Source organism: Ranitomeya variabilis, chromosome 1 (genome assembly GCF_051348905.1).
Source record: "Ranitomeya variabilis isolate aRanVar5 chromosome 1, aRanVar5.hap1, whole genome shotgun sequence".
NCBI lineage: Eukaryota > Metazoa > Chordata > Amphibia > Anura > Dendrobatidae > Ranitomeya > Ranitomeya variabilis.
The window spans coordinates 1,028,005,214-1,028,019,519 of NC_135232.1; positions in this window are offsets into that span (position 1 = coordinate 1,028,005,214).

The following is a 14,306-nucleotide window of genomic DNA, read 5'->3' on the forward strand; positions in this document are numbered from 1 at the left end:
ATGACACCTATCCATTATTAATCCAATTGTAGGAAAGGGTTAAAAAACACACACACACATGATTACAAAGTAGTTTAATGAAATAAAGACAGCGGTTGTTGTAATAATTTATTGCTCTCTCAATCCATCAGGAACACCCTCGCTTGGCAACATAATAAACGCACAAGATACATACCCTCAGATGTCAGATCACGTCCCACGATGTAATCCATCTGAAGGGGTTAACTAATATTACAGGCAGGAGCCCTGCTATAATGCAGCTGTGCTCGTGCCTGTAATTCCCCGGCGAATGAATGAAATGTAGGTCATTGACCTACATTTCCTTCAGTCGCGGTGATGCGCCCCCTGGTGGATGTCCTCATATGACCTGGAGCGTGGGAAAAAGTTCCCAGGCTGCAGTTTATGAGAACATCCACCAGAGGGCGCCTCACCGCGACTCAATGTAAGTACAGATCCTGCTTTCCTTTCAGCACCCGGGGGATTACAGGCACCAGTGAGTGGTTTATCGCAGCTCGTGCCTGTAATATTAGTTAACCCCTTCAGATGGATTACCTCGTGGGACATGATCGGACATCAGAAGGTATGTATCTTGTGCGGTTATTATTTTGCCAAGCGAGGGTTTCCTGATGGATTGAGAGAACAATAAATTATTACAACAACCGCTGTGTTTATTTCATTAAACTACTTTTAAATCATGTGTGTGTGTGTGTTTTAACCCTTTCCTACAATTGGATTAATAATGGATAGGTGTCATAATTGACGCCTCTCCATTATTAATCTGGCTTAATGTCACCTTACAATAGCAAGGTGACATTAACCCTTCATTACCCCATATCCCACCGCTACACGGGAGTGGGAAGAGAGTGGCCAAGTGCCAGAATAGGTGCATCTTCCAGATGTGCCTTTTCTGGGGTGGCTGGGGGCAGATGTTTTTAGCCACAGGGGGGCCAATAACCATGGACCCTCTCCTGGCTATTAATATCTGCCCTCAGTCACTGGCTTTACCGCTCTGGCGGAGAAAATTGCGCGGGAGCCCACGCCAATTTTTTCCGCCATTTAACCCTTTATTTCAGCAGCTACAGCGCTGAAATTTTGCACATACACACTACTAACATTAGTAATGTGGAATATGCAAAAAAAAGGGGATATGAGATGGTTTACTGTATGTAATCATGTCTCATATCCTGTCGGGTTTGTGCAGGAGAAATGAGAAGCCGGCAATTGAATTAGCGGCTTTAATGCTATCTAGTGCTGCATTAAATATAAATATACATATATAGATGTCTCACTGACATATATATATGTATATAGACACATTCTATGTCTATATATCTACTCTATTCTAACCTGTCAGTGTGATTTTACTGTACACCGCGCTGAATTACCGGCTTTTCAAAGGACACCGGTGCGTAAAAATCGGACAGAACTCGCATGGTGCGAGTGCTGTGCGATTTTTTTCTCGCACCCATTGACTTGCATTGGCGAGTCTCGTCCGAGAATCGCAGCAATACGCAGCATGCTGCGATTTTTTTCTCAGCCGATCCAGATTTTTCTCAGTCCGATTTCGGCTGAGAAAAAAATCGCAAATCAAAAGACACCTATTAACTAACATTGGTCCGAGTGCAATCCGATTTTTTATCGGATTGCACGCGTCCGTTTTCCTCGCAAGTGGAAAGGGACCCTAAGACTGAATGTAGCAGCATCAGGGCTGCGGCGGTGAATGGCTAAGCACGAGTGTTCACTGCACAGGGAAAAATTGTAAGATGGAGGAATGAATTGGAGGCTGGGAGAGAGAGTATGGGGCACAGCTGAAGCATGCGAGCCAGAGCTTGTGTATAGTGAATGGGAGCAAAGCCAGAGCTGAGCTATGGTGATTAGGTGCTGAGCCACAGCAGGAGTATGGTGAACAGGAGCAGAGCCTGAGATAGGGTATGGTCTATGTGAGCAGAGCTGGAGTATGGTGAATAGGAGCAGAGCCTGAGATAGGGTATGGTCTATGTGAGCAGAGCTGGAGTATGGTGAATAGGAGCAGAGCCGGAGTATGGTGAATGGGGGCAGAACTGGGGTATGGTCAATGTAAGCAGAGCTGTGGTATGGTGAATAGGAGCAGAGCTGTGGTATGTTGAATAGGAGCAGAGCCGGGGTATGTTGAATAGGAGCAGAGCCAGGGTATGGTGAATAGGAGCAGAGCCGGGGTATGGTGAATAGGAGCAGAGCCGGGGTATGGTGAATAGGAGCAGAGCCGGGGTATGGTGAATAGGAGCAGAGCCGGGGTATGGTGAATAGGAGCAGAGCCGGGGTGTGGTGAATAGGAGCAGAGCCGGGGTATGGTGAATAGGAGCAGAGCCGGGGTAGGGTGAATGGGGGCAGAACCGGGATACGGACAATGTGAGCAGAGCTGGTGTACAGTGAATAGGGGCAGAGCCGGGGTACGGTGAATAGGAGCAGAGCCGGGTATGGTGAATAGGAGCAGAGCCGGGGTATGGTGAATAGGAGCAGAGCCGGAGTATGGTGAATGGGGGCAGAACTGGGGTATGGTCAATGTAAGCAGAGCTGGGGTATGGTGAATAGGAGCAGAGCTGTGGAATGGTGAATAGGAGCAGAGCTGTGGTATGGTGAATAGGAGCAGAGCCGGGGTATGGTGAATAGGAGCAGAGCCGGGGTAGGGTGAATGGGGGCAGAACCGGGGTACGGACAATGTGAGCAGAGCTGGTGTACAGTGAATAGGGGCAGAGCCGGGGTACGGTGAATAGGAGCAGAGCCGGGGTATGGTGAATAGGAGCAGAGCCGGGGTATGGTGAATAGGAGCAGAGCCGGAGTATGGTGAATGGGGGCAGAACTGGGGTATGGTCAATGTAAGCAGAGCTGGGGTATGGTGAATAGGAGCAGAGCTGTGGAATGGTGAATAGGAGCAGAGCTGTGGTATGGTGAATAGGAGCAGAGCCGGGGTATGGTGAATAGGAGCAGAGCCGGGGTATGGTGAATAGGAGCAGAGCCGGGGTATGGTGAATAGGAGCAGAGCCGGGGTATGGTGAATAGGAGCAGAGCCGGGGTACGGTGAATGGGAGCAGAGCCAGGGTACGGTGAATGGGAGCAGAGCCGGGGTATGGTGAATAGGAGCAGAGCCGGGGTATGGTGAATAGGAGCAGAGCCGGGGTATGGTGAATGGGAGCAGAGCCGGGGTACGGTGAATGGGAGCAGAGCCGGGGTACGGTGAATGGCAGTAGAGCTGGGATATGGTAAATAGCAGCAGAGCTATAGCTGGAGTATGGTGAATGGGAGTAGAGCTGGGGTATGGTGAATGGGAGCAGAGCCAGTGCTGGTGTATGGTCAATGGGAGCAGAGTTGTGGTAAGGTGAATGGGGCTAGAGTCAGACTTGTTCACTTCCGGTATTACAGATCCTGTGGAGCGACAGCACACAAGATTCAGCATTGCGGGCCGGAGGAGCAGAGCTGCCAGCGGTGAAGCCAGGAGCTAGTGGCCTAAACACAGCAGCGGTGAGGAGAGAAGCGTGATGGTCGGTGACATGTTAGCTAAGAGGAGGCCGCACTTGTTTACCACTGATCTATTTGGATTGCCAAACATTGTTGGGGTCTAAAATAGACAAGACGTTGTATATGTAGTAACTAGTGATGAGCGAATATACTCGTTGCTCGGGTGGTCTCCGAGTATTTCAACTGCTTGGAGATTTAGTTTTCGTCGCCGCCGCAAGTGAATGAATTATGGCGGTTACCCAGCCTGAGTACATGTGGGGATTCCTTAGCAACCAGGCAACCCCCACATGTACTCAGGCTGGCTACTAGCTGTAAATCAAGCAGCGGAGTCAACAAAAACTAAATCTCCAAGTAGTCACAAATACTCGGAGACAACCCGAGCGTGCTCAGGAAAACCTGAGCAACAAGTACACTCACTCATCTCTAGTAGTAACCTATGTCTTTTATCTTTGTCTTTTTTTATGTATGGTCATGCCAATAAATATAAATGTTGTTGTTTTTTCTGTGTAAATTAATAAAAATGAAATTTCTTCATTTTCTATTCTCCTTTTTCATGTTGTCCATATATCGTATCTGAATGCTCATTATCGTGATTGCAAACAAGACACATGTACTTCTGTGGTGTAATCTAGTGTTGGGGTATGATCAGCAGCGTTTTTTGCAGTGCAGAAACACTGCAGATCCGCAATTGATTTACAGTACAATGTAAATCAATGAGAAAAAAAAAAATGCTTGTGCACACGTTGCTGAAAATCCGCTGCGGAAACGCTGCGGTTTAAGTACCATGTCACTACTTTTTTGTGAATCTGCAGCGTTTTTGTACCCATTCCATTATAGAAAACCGCAGGGGTAAAAACGCAGCAAAAACGCACACAAAAAACGCTGCAGAACCGCACAAAAAACCACAGGTGCGTTTTCTGCCAGGAGAGGCAGAATCCGCACCAGAAATTCCTAAGCCTAATCCGCAACGTGTGCACATAGCCTTATACCCCCTTCACACCTCCATGTCTCCAGGACTTGTTTTCACACCTGGAGATATGTTCACCCATATGTTCACCCATATGTTCACAACAGAGATCTTCAAACCCCTGTGTTTTCTCAACAAACATGTCTGTGTGAGTTAAGGTACCTTCACACTAAATGATTTACCAACGATCACGACCAGCGATACGACCTGGCCGTGATCTTTGGTAAGTCGTTGTGCGGTCGCTGGGGAGCTGTCACACAGACGATGCCGAAGTCCCCGGGTAACCAGGGTAAACATCGGGCTACTAAGCGCAGGGCCGCGCTTAGTAACCCGATGTTTACCCTGGTTACCAGCGTAAACGTAAAAAAACAAACAGTACATACTCACATTCCGGTGTCTGTCACACGTCCCTCGCCGTCTGCTTCCCGCACTGGCTGTGAGTGCCGGCTGTAAAGTAAAAGCACAGCACAGCGGTGACGTCACCGCTGTGCTGTACTTTACGGCCGGCACTCACAGTCAGTGCGGGAAGCAGACGGCGAGGGACGTGACACAGACACCGGAATGTGAGTATGTACCGTTAGTTTGTTTTTTTATGGTTACGCTGGTAACCAGGGTAAATATCGGGTTACTAAGCGCGGCCCTGCGCTTAGTAACCCGATATTTACCCTGGTTACCATTGTAAAACATCGCTGGCATCGTTGTTTTTGCTGTCAAACACAACGATACACGCCGATCTGACGACCAAATAAAGTTCTAAACTTTCAGCAACGACCAGCGGTATCACAGCAGGATCCAGATCGCTGCTGCGTGTCAAACACGATATCGCTAACCAGGACTCTGCAACATCACGGATCGCTATCGTTATCATTGCAAAGTCGCTTAGTGTAAAGGTACCTTTAGGCTGCTCTCACTCTGGCATTATTTCAAATACATGTCCATCTGTTTTGAAATGGATGCCCATGGATCTGTTATGGCCTCCCATGCTGTCCTATGGGCACGGATTGGTCCGGGTGTCTCCGTTTTGTCAAGGATTCATTGGTGTCTGTAATTTTCATGTACCCAAAAACGTAAACTGTTCTCTTTCTGGGCTTTCTCGAAAATCACGGACAGACATGGATCCATGTCTGTCTGTAAGAAATTAACATGGAGCTCAATGGTGGACGGGTCCCTGAAAACCAACGGATCTGTGAAACAGCATGCTCAGAAGCAAGGTAGGGATAGGGATTAGTGATGAGCGAGTAGCATTGTTGCTCGGATGATCTCCGAGTATTTGTAACTTCCTGAGATTTCGTTTTCCTCGCCTCAGCTACATGATTTACGGCTTCTGGACAGCCTGAATACATGTGGGAATTCCCTAACAGGCATTCCTCACATGTATTCCACCTGGCTAGAAGCCGTAAATCATGCAGCTGAGGCGATGAAAACTAATTCTCTGAGCACATCCAAATACTCGACCACCCGATCAACTAGTATACTCGCTCATCAGTAATAGTGATCTCTGATATGTCGGCTAAGGAGGCGCACGTCATGTCGGCTAAGAGGAGGCGCACGTAATGTCAGCTAAGAGGAGGCGCATGTAAAGTCAGCTAAGAGGAGGCACATGTCATGTCAGCTAAGAGGAGGCGCATGTAATGTCAGCTAAGAGGAGGCACACGTCATGTCAGCTAAGAGGAGGCGCACGTCATGTCGGCTAAGAGGAGGCGCACGTCATGTCGGCTAAGAGGAGGCGCACGTCATGTCGGCTAAGAGGAGGTGCACGTCATGTCGGCTAAGAGGAAGCGCACGTCATGTCAGCTAAGAGGAGGCGCACGTCATGTCAGCTAAGAGGAGGCGCACGTCATGTCGGCTAAGAGGAGGCGCACGTCATGTCGGCTAAGAGGAGGTGCACGTCATGTCAGCTAAGGAAGCATACGTCATGTCAGCTAAGAGGAGGCGCACGTCATGTCGGCTAAGAGGAGGCGCACGTCATGTCGGCTAAGAGGAGGTGCACGTCATGTCGGCTAAGAGGAAGCGCACGTCATGTCGGCTAAGAGGAAGCGCACGTCATGTCGGCTACGAGGAGGCGCACGTCATGTCAGCTACGAGGAGGCGCACGTGCCCAACCTCGTAGCTGACATGACGTGCCCAACCTCGTAGCTGACATGACATGCGCCTCCTCGTAGCTGACATGACATGCGCCTCCTCGTAGCTGACATGACATGCGCCTCCTCGTAGCTGACATGACGTGCCCAACCTCGTAGCTGACATGACATGCGCCTCCTCGTAGCTGACATGACGTGCGCTTCCTCTTAGCTGACATGAAGTGCTCCTCCTCTTAGCCGACATGACGTGCGATTCCTTTTAGCCGACATGACGTGCGCCTCCTCGTAGCTGACATGACATGCGCCTCCTCGTAGCTGACATGACGTGCGCTTCCTCTTAGCTGACATGAAGTGCTCCTCCTCTTAGCTGACATGACGTGCGCAACCTCGTAACTGACATGACGTGCGCCTCCTCGTAGCTGACATGACGTGCGCCTCCTCGTAGCCGACATGACGTGCGCTTCCTCTTAGCCGACATGACGTGCGCCTCTTCTTAGCCGACACGACGTGCGCCTCCTCTTAGCCGACACGACGTGCGTCTCCTCTTAGCCGACACGACGTGCGCCTCCTCTTAGCCGACACGACGTGCGCCTCCTCTTAGCCGACACGACGTGCGCCTCCTCTTAGCCGACACGACGTGCGCCTCCTCTTAGCCGACACGACGTGCGCCTCCTCTTAGCCGACACGACGTGCGCCTCCTCTTAGCCGACACGACGTGCGCCTCCTCTTAGCCGACACGACGTGCGCCTTCTCTTAGCCGACATGAAATGCGCCTCCTCTTAGGCGACATACCAGAGTTCACTATTAGTGATGAGCGAGTATACTAGTTGCTCGGGTGGTCTCCGAGTATTTGGATGTGCTCGGAGAATTAGTTTTCATCGCCTCAGCTGCATGATTTACGGCCTCTAGCCAGGTGGAATACATGTGAGGAATGCCTGTTAGGCCTCTATCACACTTCAGGTGTCTCTGGTACGTGTAGTGACAGTTTTCACGGACCTTGTTTCCGTGTTTTCACCGACCGTGTTTCCGTGTTCAAAACACGGAGACATGTCCGTGTTTCTCCGGCAGCACGTACAGCAATACAACATGCACACGGAGAACAGTGTGCACTCTCCTCTGTGTGCACGTACCGCCCACAGGAGAGACAGCGCTACAGTAAGCGCTGTCCCCCCTGCTGTGGTGCTGAAGGCGGCATTCATCTCTTCTCCCCCGCAGGAGAGAAGAGATAAATGATCAATTTTTTGTTTTTTTTTTGTTAAAAATAAAGTTGCTGGGACCTCCTGCCTCTCATCCCCAGTGTGCCGACCTGTCCCTTGCAGAAGAAATACTCACCTAGCTCCCGCGATGTCTCCTCTCAGCGCTGGCAGCCTGTCCTGTGTGAGCGGTCACATGGGACTGCTCATTACAGTGAGGAATATGCGCATATTCCTCACTGTAATGAGCGGTCCCACGTGACCGCTCACACAGGACAGGCTACCAGCGCTGAGAGGAGAAAGGAGACATCGCGGGAGCTGGGTGAGTATTTCTTCTGCAATGGGCCGGGCGGTCCCAGCAACTTTATTTTTAACATAAAAAAAAAAATTAATCATTCATCTCTTCTCTCCTGCGGGTCCGTGTGGTCCTCAGGTGGCAAACGGATGCCGCACTTGTGCCACACTGATGTGCCACGTGAGCACACGGACACACGTACACGGATAACTCCGGTACCGGAATTATCTGGACGTGTGAAAGAGGCCTTAGGGAATGCCCACATGCCCTGTCCAGAAGCCGTAAATCATGTAGCTGAGGCGAGGAAAACGAAATCTCAGGAAGTCACAAATACTTGGAGATCACCTGAGCAACAATGCTACTCGCTCATCACTAATCCCTATCCCTACCTTGCTTCTGAGCATGCTGTTTCACAGATCCGTTGGTTTTCAGGGACCGGTCCACCATAGAGCTCCATGTTAATTTCTTACAGACGGACATGGATCCATGCCTGTCCGTGATTTTCGAGAAAGCCCAGAAAGAGAACAGTTTACGTTTCTGAGTACATGAAAATTGCGGACACCAATGGATCCTTGACAAAACGGAGACACCCGGACCAATCCATGCCCATAGGACAGCATGGGAGGCCATAACAGATCCATCGGCATCCCTTTCAAAACAGATGGACATGTATTTGAAATAATGCCAGAGTGAGAGCAGCCTAAAGGTACCTTCACAGTAAGCGATGCTGCAGCGATATAGACGATGCCGATCGCTGCAGAGTCGCTGGAGAGCTGTCACACAGACAGCTCTCCAGCGACCAACGATGCCGAAGTCCCCGGGTAACCAGGGTAAACATCGGGTTGCTAAGCGCAGGGCCGCGCTTAGTAACCCGATGTTTACCCTGGTTACCAGTATAAATGTAAAAAAACAAACACTACATACTTACATTCGCGTCCCCCGGCGTCCGCTTCCCTGCACTGTGTGAGCGCCGGCCCTAACAGCACAGCGGTGACGTCACCGCTGTGCTCTGCTTTTACTTTACGGCCAGCACTCACAGTCAGTGCGGGAAGCAGATGGCGAGGGACATGTGACAGACAGCAGAAGGTGAGTATGTACTGTTTGTTTTTTTTACTTTTACAATGGTAACCAGGGTAAATATCGGGTTACTAAGCGCGGCCCTGCGCTTAGTAACCCGATATTTACCCAGGTTACCATTGTAAAACATCGCTGGCATCGTTGCTTTTGCTGTCAAACACAACGATACATGCCGATCTGACGACCAAATAAAGTTCTGGACTTTCAGCAACGACCAGCGATATCACAGCAGGATCCAGATCGCTGCTGCGTGTCAAACACAATGATATCAATATCCAGGACGCTGCAACGTCACGGATCGCTATCGTTGCAAAGTCGTTTAGTGTGAAGGAACTCACACAGACATGTTTGTTGAGAAAACACAGAGGTGTGAAGATCTCTGTTGTGAACATATGTGTGAACATATCTCCAGGTGTGAATACAGGCAACAAGTCCTGGAGACATGGAGGTGTGAAGGGGGTATACCACTAGATTACACCACAGAAGTACATGTGTCTTGTTTGCAATCACGATAATGAGCATTCAGATACGATGTATGGACAACATGAAAAAGGGAGAATAGAAAATGAAGAAATTTCATTTTTATTAATTTACACAGAATATAAAACATCATTTATATTTATTGATATGATCATACATAAAAAAGACAAAGATAAAAGACATAGGTTACTACTAGAGATGAGTGAGTGTACTTGTTGCTCAGGTTTTCCTGAGCACGCTCGGGTTATCTCCGAGTATTTGTGACTACTCGGAGATTTAGTTTTTGTTGACTCCGCTGCTTGATTTACAGCTAGTAGCCAGCCTGAGTACATGTGGGGGTTGCCTGGTTGCTAAGGAATCCCCACATGTACTCAGGCTGGGTAACCGCCATAATTCATTCACTTGCGGCGGCGACGAAAACTAAATCTCCAAGCAGTTGAAATACTCGGAGACCACCCGAGCAACGAGTATATTCGCTCATCACTAGTTACTACATATACAACGTCTTGTCTATTTTAGACCCCAACAATGTTTGGCAATCCAAATAGATCAGTGGTAAACAAGTGCGGCCTCCTCTTAGCTAACATGTCACCGACCATCACGCTTCTCTCCTCACCGCTGCTGTGTTTAGGCCACTAGCTCCTGGCTTCACCGCTGGCAGCTCTGCTCCTCCGGCCCGCAATGCTGAATCTTGTGTGCTGTCGCTCCACAAGATCTGTAATACCGGAAGTGAACAAGTCTGACTCTAGCCCCATTCACCTTACCACAACTCTGCTCCCATTGACCATACACCAGCACTGGCTCTGCTCCCATTCACCATACCCCAGCTCTACTCCCATTCACCATACTCCAGCTATAGCTCTGCTGCTATTTACCATATCCCAGCTCTACTGCCATTCACCGTACCCCGGCTCTGCTCCCATTCACCGTACCCCGGCTCTGCTCCCATTCACCATACCCCGGCTCTGCTCCCATTCACCATACCCCGGCTCTGCTCCTATTCACCATACCCCGGCTCTGCTCCTATTCACCATACCCCGGCTCTGCTCCTATTCACCATACCCCGGCTCTGCTCCTATTCACCATACCACAGCTCTGCTCCTATTCACCATTCCACAGCTCTGCTCCTATTCACCATTCCACAGCTCTGCTCCTATTCACCATACCCCAGCTCTGCTTACATTGACCATACCCCAGTTCTGCCCCCATTCACCATACTCCGGCTCTGCTCCTATTCACCATACCCCGGCTCTGCTCCTATTCACCATACCCCGGCTCTGCTCCTATTCACCGTACCCCGGCTCTGCCCCTATTCACTGTACACCAGCTCTGCTCACATTGTCCGTACCCCGGTTCTGCCCCCATTCACCCTACCCCGGCTCTGCTCCTATTCACCATACCCCGGCTCTGCTCCTATTCACCATACCCCGGCTCTGCTCCTATTCACCATACCACAGCTCTGCTCCTATTCACCATTCCACAGCTCTGCTCCTATTCACCATACCCCAGCTCTGCTTACATTGACCATACCCCAGTTCTGCCCCCATTCACCATACCCCGGCTCTGCTCCTATTCACCATACCCCGGCTCTGCTCCTATTCACCGTACCCCGGCTCTGCCCCTATTCACTGTACACCAGCTCTGCTCACATTGTCCGTACCCCGGTTCTGCCCCCATTCACCCTACCCCGGCTCTGCTCCTATTCACCATACCCCGGCTCTGCTCCTATTCACCATACCCCGGCTCTGCTCCTATTCACCATACCCCGGCTCTGCTCCTATTCACCATACCCCGGCTCTGCTCCTATTCAACATACCACAGCTCTGCTCCTATTCACCATACCACAGCTCTGCTTACATTGACCATACCCCAGTTCTGCCCCCATTCACCATACTCCGGCTCTGCTCCTATTCACCATACTCCAGCTCTGCTCACATAGACCATACCCTATCTCAGGCTCTGCTCCTGTTCACCATACTCCTGCTGTGGCTCAGCACCTAATCACCATAGCTCAGCTCTGGCTTTGCTCCCATTCACTATACACAAGCTCTGGCTCGCATGCTTCAGCTGTGCCCCATACTCTCTCTCCCAGCCTCCAATTCATTCCTCCATCTTACAATTTTTCCCTGTGCAGTGAACACTCGTGCTTAGCCATTCACCGCCGCAGCCCTGATGCTGCTACATTCAGTCTTAGGGCTCATTTCCACATGCGAGTCACACGACCGTATCATGTGGAAACCAAGCTCTGGAACCGGCACTTGGAGCGGAGCTGTGCAGCTCCATGTGTTCCTATGCGGCCGCACGCTCCGCTCTGGAGTGCCGGCTCCACAGCTTGGTTTCCACATGCGAGACACGGACGTGTGCCTCGCATGTGGAAATGAGCCCTTACCGAGTGACCGTCCCGCAATGTTCAGCCTGCTCGCTCTGTCCTCGTCTCGCCGCTGTATGTCTTCTTCTAAAATCCCTCACAGCTGGCAGCTCTGCTCCTCCGGTCTGGTATGTCTGTCATCACTTCACAGGATCTGAGGTGAATGACCTTCACTTCCGGTTTCAGATCGGAATGACAACAGGTAAAGCCCTGGGCTACAATACAATGGCACCCAGACACGCCTACACAACTGTGAAGTGGGCGTGCCCAGTTCACAGCTAATGTGGCTACTGTATTATAGATAGGGTCGGCGTCCGACCGCAGATCTCTATGCGCAGTGCTGCCGTATTTGCAGACTGAAAGTGTCGTGCAGCCACACTTACAGTCCTGCAAATCAAAATGGCGGCACCCAGTGGCAGAAAAAAAAATGAATAAAAAAAAAACCAATAAATATTATTCACTTGAAAATAACTTATAAAAATAAGGAATTTAAAAGTTTATTTTTTTTTTTTACAACATTAAATCACGGCACCCTCCCTTTAAGTGTCCATGGTTCTTTCCGAATGGTCGACCATTTATCCACTAGCAGATATAGGTCAATATAACTATCTGTGTGACTAACTGTATATAGTGTTTTACCTTTTAGTAGACATATATTATCTGCTTTGTACAGTACATGCTCTAATTATTTAAATGGGATGGGAAGGAGACAATGACTGACATATTTGTTATAGGTATATGTGTGGTGACAAAACATCAGGGGAGAAGCTGACAAACACCTGATGATGTTGTGGCAAGTGCAAGAAGTCTTAAAGGTACCGTATGTCTAGAGGTATCAATATGTCTAGAGAGATACAGTACTTTTCACCCAACATGCAGACCTTTATTTTTATTTCATAAAAGCTTTTAAAATTCTACGTTTACAGACGCAAATGTGTGTCCTTGTGTGACACTCACTATATCTCCAAAATTGGTTTCTAGTGTTACCCAAATGTTTGAAAAACAGTAAATTACAAATTTATAGCTAGGCTTTTGTGGCTGCCATTATCATTCTTTTCCACTGTAAGACATTTTGCCTCTTCTTGTCATGTATTTGATTACAGATAATCTGCACTGACACTGGTTTTAATTACTAGTGAGTTAATATGTGATGATTTTCTAATTAGCGAGAATGAATTAACCTTTAAGTGATACCTGAAGCTCATATTCCCTTTTATTTCTTGGTGGCATTTTCTTTCTTTCTTGCACAGTGTTCACATGTGCTTTGTACACGTGTGAGCTGCATTCTTCTCTGATGCGTGTCACACAAGCTGTGGTAGAATTACACTAAGATGGTATCCAGCATGAGAACAGGATGTTCTTCTCAGTGGGCAATCACATAAGAGCCAGTAGGGACATATCGACTCGCATGGCTTTTGCATCATCGTCAGTCTAAGAATATGACGTATAGGGGCCGTGAGGTTGTCATTTTACAGGTTGTAGGTATATGAGTTGCTATAAATAAGTGAACATTCTGGCTTTGTCTGAGAAAAGTAAGCTTCAAAGAACAGATGGGATACACTTATGCCAGTTTAAAAGATTAGTAAAAGAGATACGTTTTAGGCAGAATTTGGTAGGGTTGGATTTAGTTGGAAGTCATTAAAGGATCCAATCCTTGTAAACACTTGATTAGTGGTGAAGAGTAGATAGTGTAGATGTAATCGATCTCATGGATGCTTTGATCCTCAGCAGTTTTTTGCGCCGATAGAGGGAACATTGTTGTTCCACAAGGCAAAACGCCGTTATTACCTAGCGACATCTCTCAGAAGTACTGAACACTAAGCAGCAAAGTCTTCTGGAAATAGAAATATTGCTTTGCATAACAGAACTTTTTCATTTACACTTAAACGGGTGGTCCAAATGCCAAAGTAAATTTTATCTAAATCAATACAGTGGGGAAAATAAGTATTTGATACACTGCATATTTTGCAAGTTTCTCCACTTACAAAGAATGGAGATTTCTGTAATTTTTATCATAGGATAAAGTTTTCATGTATCCTTTAATAAGATGTGTAGTAGAGGGGTTACAAGGACACTAAACTTCAGGAGGGCAAATTTCCAATGGATGAGAGAGGATCTTGGTGCAATTAACTGGGACAATATCCTGAGACATAAAAATACACACAGAAAATGGGAGACGTTTATTAGCAACCTGGATAGGACCTGTGCACAGTATATACCGTATGGGAATAAACATACTAGAAATAGGAGGAAACCAAAATGGCTAAATAGAGCTGTAAGGGGTGCAATAAGTGACAAAAAGAAAGCATTTAGAGAATTAAAGGAAGTAGGTAGTGATGAGGCATTAAAT